We start from the raw sequence: 13,091 nt of genomic DNA on the forward strand, positions 1-13,091 counted from the left end.
AATGCATAAAATATTGGGAATCATTGGGGAATAAACTGTTCTAACTAATGATTTTCCTGAATAACTGAAGGTTGAACTTTTAATGCTCTTATGATGTTTGATTCAACTCTTATTGAAGAAATTGTTATAAAATGACTCTGACTTCTAAAAGGGTAGATTTTGTTTTTATTGCTTAAAAATGTTTTTGCTGTAGATTCACTTTTTTTCTGAAAGAATATAATTGTATCAGTAGTAAATTTGTATTTGGATATAAGTTTAAGCTCTTGCTAAGGGAATTTTCTGAGAAATATTTAGGATTGAAGCTTTAATTGTTTCATTTAAATTCCAGATCATTTGAGCTCCATTGTTACAAGTCAAAAGTTGTTTGTAATGGGGGCTATTGCTTTAAGAGATAAATGGAAAATTATTCTATTTTAATGAAGAAAAGAAGATAGTCATAGGGTTTCATGCTACTGACTTAGAAAAGCATCCACACAGTTGTAATCTCTTTCAGCTTCTTCTACATGACAAAGTAGAAAGAGAAATTCTGCTGGAGAAGTATTATGTTGTCTTTTCCATTCCTTGCAGACCAGAGAGAGAGAGGGAAATACGTGTTATAGCCTGAAGCTTTTATAGAAAATAGAGAGCTGAATAAAATGACAAAGACAAATCTATGGAGATTTTGATGATAAATTAGTCTATGAGAGAAAAGTATTATGACTTCCCTCCTTAATGGAAAAAGAAGAGTGAGCTAAGAATAATCATAACAGTTAAAGAATTACTAAGAATGGTACCAAGTTGTACCTGATGTTCATTTCTTTTAATCTTACCCTTTCTGTAAACATACAACATAAATTTGGTATTTGTGCCATGTTATCTGCTGCAGTCACCACTGCAGTTGTTCTACATTCTGTTCTTTTGTTATTATCATTATTCTTTACAGAGTGCTTAGAGTTTGTTACCACTACTGCTGTAAGAGCTTTTTTCTTCCCTTTTTCTTTTTTCTCCACATTTCCCCCCTTTGTTTTCTTGCTTTCTATCAGTTCTCTTATTCATCTTGTCTCTTGAAGAAAAGACTGACCTTTTAAAAATCAGTATAGTCTCTTCTGTCTATAGAGTAAATTAAGAACTCACAGGATCTAGACTTGGGTCTTTTGGGCCATGTCTTTTGGTTTCTAGGTGCTCAGAAGATGCTGTTATTCAACCAAAAAGGTGTTTTTTGTATTGTTTCCTCCTAGTTGCTTTTGGGTCTTTAGTTGTGCTGGGAGTCTGAGGATTCCAGGCAAGTCCCTGGAATTAGAGGTAATGTTATTCCTGAAAGGAACAAAAAATGTTTGTTTCAAATGATATTTTGTAAGAATATGTATTTATATGCTAAAATTAATAATCAGTGGCCCTGTCTCCATTAGGTAAGTTGTGCAGCCTATGAGAGCAGATTTTGGCAAAAATTAAATCTCTATGAGGCTAACAACCTATTTATGACTGAATGTTGTAAGCTTGTTATTTTTTAATTTTTAATTTTCATACTTTTATGCAGATACTCCTCCAAAAAACAGATTACAACTTCTCCACTTAAAATCACATGCAATCCTTACCCATATTTTCTTTTAAATTCTCTATAGAAGATTGACCCAATATATTTAAGATTTTCTTTTTGCTCCTTTAAATTTTGGGGAGGGATCAATATATCATTCTATATATCTTTTTTCTATTTCTTATTCCCTGTACATGATAGTCTAAATCCTTTTCTGGTTATGTCATCCATTCTTGTTGTTTTTTCAGCCACCTTGCCTATGCAAATTTGCCAGTATTAAAAATTGCAATGTTGATATTACCACCATACATTTTTATATTACCTTTTTGATTGTTTATAGTTTTAGTTCTTCTTAGATCATGGTATCCCCTGATTCGCAGGCATGCAGTGATATCACCAGTAGAATATGTTAAAGAAGTGGTCTTCTGCAGCAGTGAACAATTTGGGATCATTTAAAACCACACTGTACAATTTCCCAAATGTCATCCAGCCCAATCTTCTCTCTAAACAATAGAGTGGTCTACTGAATTTCTAGCTCTTGCTTTATATGATGTGATGGAGAGCCTCCTGAGACTTGTAAAATCTCATAAAGACTAACACCCTCCTAGTGATACATATAGAAATAAATGATACTACAAAAAGGAATTAAAAAAAACATTGCTAAGGATTTTGAAGTCTTGGGCAAAAAAACCAAAAAACAAAACCGAAGACATTAAGGACCCAGGTGGTGTTTTTAATCACTATTGCCAATTGAAGGTAGAAGATTCAGAAGAGAGAAGCAGATTTGCAAAATGAACAGATGGCTCAGAAGATGGTGTCTGAGAATGGGATTTGGATGTCTGTACTATAACTTAAAATATAGTTAGTAATATGCATTCTTGGCCAGGGCTGGAGTGTACCTAACAAGGGCCAGTAAAGTATATATACATTTCCCTGGAGATTCATGAATCTCCTCAAGAAGGATTTAAATTGAAAAGGAGGGAGAGGGAGAAAACTTTCAATCTCTAGAACAGAGAATATAAAGTACAGGATAACAAGAAGAATAGCAGATAGCTTGTAATTCAAGAAAGACAATTTCTAAGAAAAGAGGCAACAGTAAAGTTTAAGGAATATAAATATATTACATATAGGTAACAACATATCAGATAAACTAAGATGCTATCACAAAGAGACAAATTAGACAGTTCAGACTAGATTTCACAACTCATCATGTTTAAAATTGGACCAATTATCTTTCCCTAAAAACCCACCCTTCTTTCAGATTTACATATTAATGCTAATAGGTGCCTAGGAGGAGGATGGCACTGGGTTAGAAACCTTGATGTCATCTTCTACTCCTCACTCTCCCATCCAGTATACCCAATCCATTGCTGTCTTGTCATCTTCTATATGAGATATACCTTCTCTCTATTTATACAACTATCATGCTAGTTCACATCCTGCTTAAAATATTAAAATAACATTGTAAGTGGTCTTCCAGACTCATTTCTCCATCCTTCACACAGTTGCCAAAAATGTTTTCCTTAAAATATAGGTACAATTATGTTACTACTATCACCACCATCATCACCACCACTCTGTCTCTGTCCATGTAATAAATTCCAGTGTAACAAATTTCCTTTATATTCCTTTTTTAAAGAATTACAAGTAGAAACAATTTTTAACAATCATTTTCTGACCTTTTGCAATCTAAATTCTCTCCCTCCATCCCTTCCCTTCCACCTCCCCAGATGGTAAAAAAATCTGATGTAGATTATTCCAGTGATGTCATGCAATACACATTTCCATATTCTTTATTTCATAAAAGAAGACATCACACATGTAGGAAAAAACTCATGAAGGAAATAAGGCAGGAAATGTAGTTTGATTTGTATTCATACTTACTGTTACTTCTGTGGCCATGGATAGCATTTTTCATCATTGGTCCTTTGATATTGTCTTGTCTTTCTAGCATTCTTACACATTACTCCCTGTCCCCAAATAATATGGTAGAACCATATTTGCTTACTTGCTGTTCCTCACACACAACACTCAATCTCTCATCTCTATGCCTGCAATGCTGTATTCATATTCTCCCTCATAATCTTGGCTTCTGAATCCCTGGTTTCCTTTAGGAGTCAGCCCAAATTCTACTTTCTATAGGAACCCCTCTTATTTTGCTTTCTTCTCTTAAGTGCTTAATAAATGCTTTATTGATTAAGACCCTCAGCAGTCTGATAGCAGTCTATCTTTTCAGGCTTATTGCTTCTTTTTATGTATTCTAAAATTTAGTCCAAATGAACAACTTCAGATTCTTCATTCTCAAAATTCCTTCACTTTAGCTTTACCCCTATACCTCTGTTGCATCTTTTGTTCATTTGTTTTTTATCTTTTGGCAGATTCCTTATCCTTCTATAGGGCTCAGCTTAGATATTATCTCCATTTTGAATCTTTTGCCAGTCCCCTCCCAATCTAATTCAATATGCTTTTTCTTTCCTCAGATGTTCTTTAGAGTACTTGGTGTACATACTAGTTCCTGTGCTAGACTATAAATTTCTTCAGGGAAGGGACTTCACTTCCGTTTTCATTTTTGGTCTCCATTGCCCAGCACATTGCTTTGAAACAGGTGTTTAATACATTTGTTGATCTGAATTTATTGAAACTTGGAGGCATGCGACCACTCCAGGATAAAATTCATAGTAGCAAAAGAGAGGGGATCTGATGAGTACTCTTGTTTTAAGAAGAGCAGATTTCAAAGAGCTTGGGGAAAAGGATAGGTAGGTTCCAAGGCTTAATATTTTATAGAATAAGTGAGAACAAAAAAGCATAGGAAGTTCCCAAGAATTAAATCCAGAAATGACAAACAGAAATTATACTGATAAGAAGTTAGAATAGAGGGTTGCTTAAGAAAATGTATTTTGACATATAAATAAGTCATTAATTCAAGTTTTTAAGACGTGTACAGATGATAGAAGCAAGAAAAAATAGTTGGGTATAAAAATAAAAGAATAGTGGTTATGTAAAAATATCATCAGAAATGCTAAAGAGTAGGATGGACTGAAGGTGGGAGTAAAGCTATAGGAAACAGAAAATACTACCCTTGTAACCCTGGACAAGCCACTTAACCTTTGTTTGCCTCAGTTTCTTCATCTGTAGAATAGGCATAGTAGGAGCACCTACTTCCCAGGGTTGTTATGAAGATCAAATGAAATGATAATTCCATGGCACTTAAGCACAATGCCTGGCATTTAGTAAGTACTACATAAATGTTAGCTATACTAATTATTATTTCTTCATAAAAAAAGTCCTTAGGAGATATGTTTTACTAAATAACTATAATGTACTTAGCACAGTGCCTGGAAAAAGAAAGAACTACATAAATATTACTTATTATTATTGTTGTTTTTATAGTTATTATTATTAGGTGAACAGGAGAATCAAAGAAAGCTTCATATGATGATAACAGATCAATAGGAAAAGCCCATATTTCTCAATTTAACTCTTACTTTGCTTCTGTTTTCTTATATAATACAAATTATTAAAAAGGATTAAAAACTATTTCACAGAGTTGAAACCCAAGGCAAATAAGATGGTAAGAGAACACTTACATACTCCCATTATCAAGTTTCTAGACTGACAAAATATACTCTTAAGATTCTAAAAGAAATGGGAGCAATGTTTGCTCAGAGATCTTTGAAGCAGGCAGAGATGTCACAAGTCTGAAGAAAGGCAGTCATGTTATTTGTAAATGAGAGAAGGTAGAGTTTGCAATTTATACATCATCAGTTTAGCTGGAATTCCTGGCAAAATTCTAGAATATATCATTAAAGAAATAGTTTATGAATATTTAGAAAAAGAAGCAATTAATAACACTAAAAGCAAACATTGCTTTATCAAAAGCAAGTCATGCCAGAATCACTTCATTTCCATTTTTGATGTGGTAGATTGGGGGACTTATAGAGATCATATACTTGGACTTCAGCAAAGTATTTTACAAATGTCCTTTCTGACAAGATAAGAAGGATACAACTTATGTGCTAGTACAGTTAAATGAATCAGTACTGGTTGAAGGACTGGACTTCCAAAATAGTCAGGAATGGATGTATGAAACTTTGAGAGAAGACTTAGTATGGTGCTCTAAGGATTTGTCCTCGGCCCTGAGCTATTAGACCTTTTTACCGATGCCTTTAAGGAAGACATAAAAACAAAATCACCTAAGTTTTAGATGACATTAAGGTAAGAGGAATAAATAGTTCTTTCAATGACCAAACCTAAATAAAAAGGTCTTGGTGGGCTAGAATAATGACTCATAAAATACAATGAAATTTTCTTTCTTTCTTTTTTTTTTTTTTTTTTGACCCTTACCTTCCATCTTGGAGTCAATACTATGTATTGGCTCCAAGGCAGAAGAGTGGTAAGGGTAGGCAATGGGGGTCAAGTGACTTGCCCAAGATCACACAGCTAGGAAGTGTCTGAGGCCAGATTTGAACCTAGGACCTCCCGTCTCGAGGCCTGGCTCTCAATCCACTGAACTACCGAACTGCCCCCACAATGAAATTTAATAACAATAAACATTAAGTTCTACAAATGGATTTGAAAAATCAATTTCACAAGTACAAAATGTTTGACACTTCACTAGGGGATACTTTATATAAAAAATTCCTGAGTGACTTTTGAAATGCAAATTCAGTATGAGACAGGAGTGTGTAATGACAGTCAAAAAAGATAATGCTATCCTATGCTGCATTAAGAGTAGCTCAGTGTCCAGAATGAGGGAGATGATAATTACTCTGTAATCTGACCTTGTTAAACCATATCTGGAGTATTCTGCGCAGTTGTTTATACCACCTTTAAGGAAGGTCAATAGCTAGGTATCCAGTATAGTGAGAGGACCAGAGACTGTATCTTAGAAGAATCAGTTGAATGAATAGGGTATGTCTAGCATGGAGAAGAGATGATTTGGGGAGGGAAATGATAATTGTTTGTTTGGTATGTGAAAAGTTAGAATATGGAGAAAGGATTAGATATTGTCCACTTGACCCAAAAGGCCAGATTTAGGAGCTTAAGTAGAAGTTGAAGAGAAGGAGATGTTTTCCTAAATGTGAGAAAAAATCTTACCATTTCTTACATATCTATAGCTGTTCATCTATATAAGTGTACATGTACCCACAACTATTCCAAGTATAATAAGATACTTTACAAACTAAATCTACTTTAACAATGACAATAATTTTTCCATCAAATTTATACATCTGCAGTGTCCAGCAATCAACTTTTGCTCGTTTTTCCAATAATTGTTGTAATAGATATGTTCAGTGAACTGTGATATGATTTGTGAGATAGTTGGCTGTGACTAAGGCATTTTTCATGAAATAGAAGGAATCTAAATACTTGTTGTAGGGGTCTCATTAGCCTTATTTAGTTCTCAATTGCAATTACTAGTACATATATTTTGTATTATCTCTGACTCCATTTCATCATATATTCTATAGATAATAAAAATGGCTCATGTATCTTGTAGAGCTTTCCCACATTTTAAAATGAATAATTAGGTTATATCTTCTCTTTAAAACATTTTCTTTCTCTATTTCCCGTTTTTTATGGCCAGAGATACAGAATATTAAAGTTGAAAGCTACTTTAGATGTCCCCCACTGAGTACTTAACTCTCTTTCTCCAGCACTCCTACCAAATTATTGCCTTCTTCCCAAAGGTTTGCAGTGATAAAGATTTGTTAATTTCACAAGGCATTCTATTCTATTGTTAAATAGTTCTATTTGTTAGAAAGCTCTTCCAGTATTAAACTGAAACCTGCCTTAATCATTTATCCTCCTTGGTTTTAGTTATATCTTAGTGTCAGAGATGAATCCTACTTCCTTTTTCTATATGACATTGTTTCAAGTATTTGAAGGTAGTAGTAATGTGCCTCCCTCCACTGTCCATCTGTGAGCTAAACATCTCCACTTCCTTAAGCAGTTTCTCATTTAACAATATTTTCAGTCCTATCACCTTCTTGGTTTTCTTCTTTGGGATATACTAGGTAGAATCATAAAATCATAGAATTTTTAGAGGTTGAAGGTGCCTTATCCATCATCTAGTCAAATCCCTTGATTTTACTGAGGAAAATGAGACCTGCAGAGATTAAGTGACTTGCTAAGATTATATAGGTAATAAGTAGCTGAGCCAAGATCAAAACTCTGATCTGTGGACTCCAGACTTGCCAAAATTTCTTAAAATATAGCTCCCCACACTGCATACAGTGTGTACTAGATGTGCCCTGATTAGTTAATAGTATTACAATACTCCTTTAAATCTGGACATTATGCTTCAATTAACGTTGCCTTATTGATATTTGTTTGAAAAATACCTGTCACATTTTTGCCTTATATTATGCTTTTGCCAAACTAAAACCCCAGGGTTCTCTCTGTATGAATTGATTTAAAGACAATCTAAACCATTCTATACTAGATCAATTTACTTTTTTTTTTTTAAACTGAAGTGCAAAATATTTTTCCTGCTCAATTTCTTCTTAAAAGGCATACTGGAAGATTACTAGAGAAATATGTTGGAAAGCTATATTGACTATAGTTTGGATCCCCAGTGCTTAGTACAATGATTAGCATACAGTAGATACTTAATAAATGTTTACTGACTGATTGTGCCAAACCATTTAGTCTCTTTAACACTTAAAAGATTAGAGGCTTTATAGCTGGAAAAGGCCCTAGAAATAATCTAATATAGCCCTCTCATTTTATGACTAAGGTATTCTAATTTAAACCCAGAGCAGTTAAATAATACTCCCAAGGTCACATGAAGTACTAAGTGTTCAAACTCTGTTATGAATCCAGATGCCTTGATTTCAAATCCTGTGTTCTTTTCATTACACCATGCAGTATACCTATCTTTCAACTATAAAGTGGAGATAATACTCATACTGCTTACTTCACAGGACTTTAGAGAGATGTTATAGTCTTGGCTTGACCCAGAAGAGTCTGATAGATGGCATTAGAAATTGGAATAAAATGTGACATTTGTCAAAAATCTAACAGTAAAACAAAAGGGAATTGGGGGAGGGGGGTACTTGGCCATAGCATGCAAAGGATACACTCGGGAAGGATATATAGCTTCCTGGCCTCTCTTGTTGGCCATGCAAGTGACCTCATGAAGCCTAAGGGAAAATTGCTCTTGTTTCTTCATGACCTAGCTCTTATTAGCAACCTGAGTCATGTAAGTCTTGAGAATATTTTCTTTTTTCTTTTTTATAACATCTTATTTTTCCCCACTTACATGTAAATATAATTTTTGGCATTCATTTTCTAACATTTTGGGTTTTTGTTTTTGGTTATACATGAGCATACAATGAGCATACAAGCATTTTGTTTTTGGTTATACATGAGCTCTCATACAAAATATATTTCCATATTCATCATGTTGTGGAAGAAGATACAGTTAAAAGAAACATGCTTAGAACACATGTAAGAAAAACTGGCCTTGTCCCTAAAGAAGAAAAGAGCTTCATAATCCTTAATATTATATATATGTGTATATATATACACACACATATATATATGTCAGAACCATTATCATTATTGCAAATCTTGGTCCCACATTCCAACCTATCTAAATCTTTTCTCCTCTTATATTCCATAGAATATGTACACATATTTCATATATATTTACATATTACGTATATAAATATATATACACATATCTTTTTTGTATCTGAGTATGATGTCATTTGTATACTTGGTAAGAATGCCATATGTAACTCTAATTTTTAATATTGTTAAAAATGATAACCAAGATGGAATTACTGAGAAGCCCCATTAGAGAATTTCTTTCAACTCTGTCAGCACACAAATGAAACATCTTTAACTATATTAATCCCTTTAAAGCTATTCTTACCTAATAAAGATTTTTCCATCTTATCTACAAAAGATAGCATAATTGCCAAATTCTTTACTGTTCAGATAGTATCTGTTGAATTCCCTTTTTCTACTAGTATACTAATGCTATGGAACAAGAAAAGGGGGTTAATTGGACTTGTTTTGCTAGTGATTTTTGCTCTCACTTAACCTAGTTCTCAGTGAGCCTTACTTTCATTTAGATAAGTCTTCACAAACCATCTGTTTAATTAACTCTTCCAAAATTCTGCCAGAATATTGGTTTGTAGTTTCCAAAATTTACCCTTTTTGAAATCTTAAAAATCACAGAATGTTTTGTCTCATTTCCTTTAATGAATAAGATTAACCACAGGAACAAATCATATCTCTTAATCCAATCTTATCTTAGAATATTACCAGAGATAAAAATATTATCCATTTTAAACCCTTGTTACCTAACAAATGTTTATTAAATAATAATGTACACAAATTTAATTAATGCTTCTTTTTTAAGTTATTCAAGTTTATTATAGGGATAGGAATATTTTTTTCACTATATCAAGTACTATTTACCCATAGAAGATATGAATTAAAAGTTAAATAAATCGACTAATCTGTACTAATTGCAGTAGTCTGCTTCAAGTCTTTCCCACTCCAATCCATTTCCTACCTAGCTGCCAAATATATCCCTAAAACCCAGGTCTGACTGTGCCAATCCACTGCTCAAAATGTTTTAGTAGTACCCTATTGCCTCTAGGGTAAAGTACAAACTCACTTGTTTGGTTCTTTAAAGTCTCTGATAATCTGGCCCCATGAGAATTATCTTTCCATCCTTGTTTTTCATGAATCTTTATTATGTACTGATCTGTTCCTACCATGCTGGCTTATTTTTTCATAGCCAATCCTTCATGCCTCAAATGCTTTCCCTCTTCACCTCTGCCTTTTAGAATCCACCAATTTTATTTAAGATTGAAATCAGATGCCACTCTTATGTAAGACAGTATCTGATTCCCTGATAATTTACTTTGCATATAATTTGTATTTTCTTATCTGTGTGTATAATGAATTCTCCCATACTAGTAAAGAGTATAGGTTACTTGAAGGCAGGAGATTTTTTCATTTTTTGCCTTTGTAGCTATTGTCAGTGTATACATTACATAGTACCTCACATACCCTAAATACTTATTAAATGCTTGTGGATTGTTTTATTAAGCTGAACTTAAGTCATTTTTAAATTTAGGCCATTTGGGATTTTTTTGATGAGATTAAATAGAAAACTGTATATTCAACTGCTCTTTAAATTAACCAGGAACCCAAAATTATTCCAAAAACTATAAGTAGAAAAAAACTCCAGGCCTATCTTACGGCATGTCAAGGAAGAGACATGACTAATGTGATGGAAGAGAGTAGGCAAGACACAAATAAAGGTGTATGTATGTGTGTATGTATGTGTGTATATATATGTACATACATATATATATATATATGCTTTCTTTCCATGGGCTTCATATATGGATCCATACTCTGGTGTGATTTGAAATTATTTTGTATTCCTTTTGGCAAAACAAATAAATTACTAATTCAGCTGAAAAATTCAGATTTTCATATATTAATCTTGGTTAAAGCAGAATATTAAGCAATCTAAGAAAGAAAGACTTTAAAAAACTATGTCACTATTCTTGAGAAGCTGATAATTTGGAAAAACAAAATATAAATGTGTTTAAATATGTAAGAAGAATTTTAAAAAAGTGACATGTAAGCACTTTCAAAACAAAGGTATACCAATTAATCCAGTATGAAAGACCAAACAGAGGCTTATGATAAATTAGTTAATAAGATTGCATCTGTACTAAAATCTTCTTTTTTTTTTTTTGGTTTTTTTTTTTGTTTCTTTTTAAACCCTTAACTTTGGTGTATTGTCTCATAGGTGGAAGAGTGGTAAGGGTGGGCAATGGGGGTCAAGTGACTTGCCCAGGGTCACACAGCTGGGAAGTGGCTGAGGCTGGGTTTGAACCTAGGACCTCCTGTGTCTAGGCCTGACTCTCACTCCACTGAGCTACCCAGCTGCTCCTAAAATCTTCTATATCTAGGTTTGATTAGTAGAAATGTACACAAAGTTATAAACTCTAGAAACAGAGCTATATAATGAGAATTCAACCTAAAATCAAGAGTCATAGACATATTGCACAAGAAAACTCTGAGGTACAATATAATATAACAAATGTATTTGCTAATAGTTTTCAATGTCACAAAATTATTTTCTTTCCTCTCTGTGGTTTAAATAGTTATTAAAGCGTAAAAGTAGCACATCTTAAAGTATACATTTATGACAGTGTAGACATTAACACTGTCTTACATGTCTCATAAACCTCACATAGAACTTTGTTGTATGAGTCTCTTCTTGATTTACACATCTTGTGGTATTGTGTATTTCAGTCATCTATGTATATCTTGTTCCCTTTAGTCTATGAGCTCCCTATGTGGAGGAACTCTCTATTTGTTCAACTTCCTGTCTTCCTCAGAACCTACCTCAGAGTTCTGCATACATGAGTTCGCATGAATTGACTAAAAGCTTTGACTTATGTAAACTTGTGGGAGAGGAGAGAATCAAGAAAACTTTTTCTCCCACAGAAGCATAAAATATGAAAAATAGTCATAATTTTAAAAAGAAACATTATCATCATGGAAAAATACAAAATTTAGTATTCCTTCCTACTTGAAACCCTAGTGTCCCCAAACTAAACTTTGATAAGGCTTCAGAATTTCAGAGCAGCTCTTATTTTTCATTATACAGTATATTCTTAAAATGCGTCAATTTCTCTATGCAATAAATTATCAATGTTCAGAAGTTTATTTTTCATCTTGAGAATTGAAAAACTTCTGGTTTAGGTCCACATCATCTCTTCGTTGAACTATTTTAAGTCTCCCAACTGATTACCCTGCTTCCAGTCTCTTACTTCCATACAGTTAATTTAAAAATAACCTCCCTGCTCTCTATAGTCTACCACAGTGATGGGCAAACTATGGCCCATGAGCCAGATGCAGCCCCCTGAAATGTTTGATCGAGCCTCACAACATTATTCCTAATCTGACGAATACAATACAATGAAACTTCGAAAGAGTTGCCTTAGAAACAGACTCACAGATGAGCATTTTCTTTCCTTTCGTCCCCTCTTTAAAAAGTTTGCCCATCACTGATCTACCTCTAACCTTCCTGTTAGCCTTATTTTGGACTATTCACTTTCATATTTTTTACATTCCATTCCTGCCAAACTGGACTTGAAGTAGTAGTCCATTCTTTTTCTGTCATCATCTATTCTTGCCAAATCAAGTATTCTATCCTCTATCATTTGGATGGAACATCATTATCATCTATATCTATGGAAGCTTTTTTCCTTCAAGGCTCACTTTCTGTTAGCTTTTCAATAAAGTGTTTGCTTTATGTGAAATTATTTACATGTTCTTCAATTTTTCCTTAAGTACTTTCATATCTCTTTCATTTTTCCCTTCACCGTCTCCATTTTATCATACCTGGTTATGTACATGTGTCTTTCAGTTACATTTTATTAGGACAGGGATTAAGTCCTTTCCTTTATCTGTGCCATGCGATCTAGCACATAGAGGTTTCATATACATTTTCTAAATTAGTGCACAAAGATAATATTTGTAGGAAGGGAAAGTCACAAAATATAGAATTGAAATCATATTAAAATACCTT

At 33.4% G+C, this 13,091-nt stretch overlaps 1 protein-coding gene across 1 annotated transcript in view; it reads left to right on the forward strand.

The window, feature by feature from the left end:
- Nucleotides 1–13,091, forward strand: part of SSBP2 (single stranded DNA binding protein 2) — a 266,841-nt gene that overhangs the window by 119,990 nt on the left and 133,760 nt on the right. The window lies entirely within an intron of this gene.

This window comes from Gracilinanus agilis, chromosome 1 (genome assembly GCF_016433145.1).
Source record: "Gracilinanus agilis isolate LMUSP501 chromosome 1, AgileGrace, whole genome shotgun sequence".
Lineage (NCBI taxonomy): Eukaryota > Metazoa > Chordata > Mammalia > Didelphimorphia > Didelphidae > Gracilinanus > Gracilinanus agilis.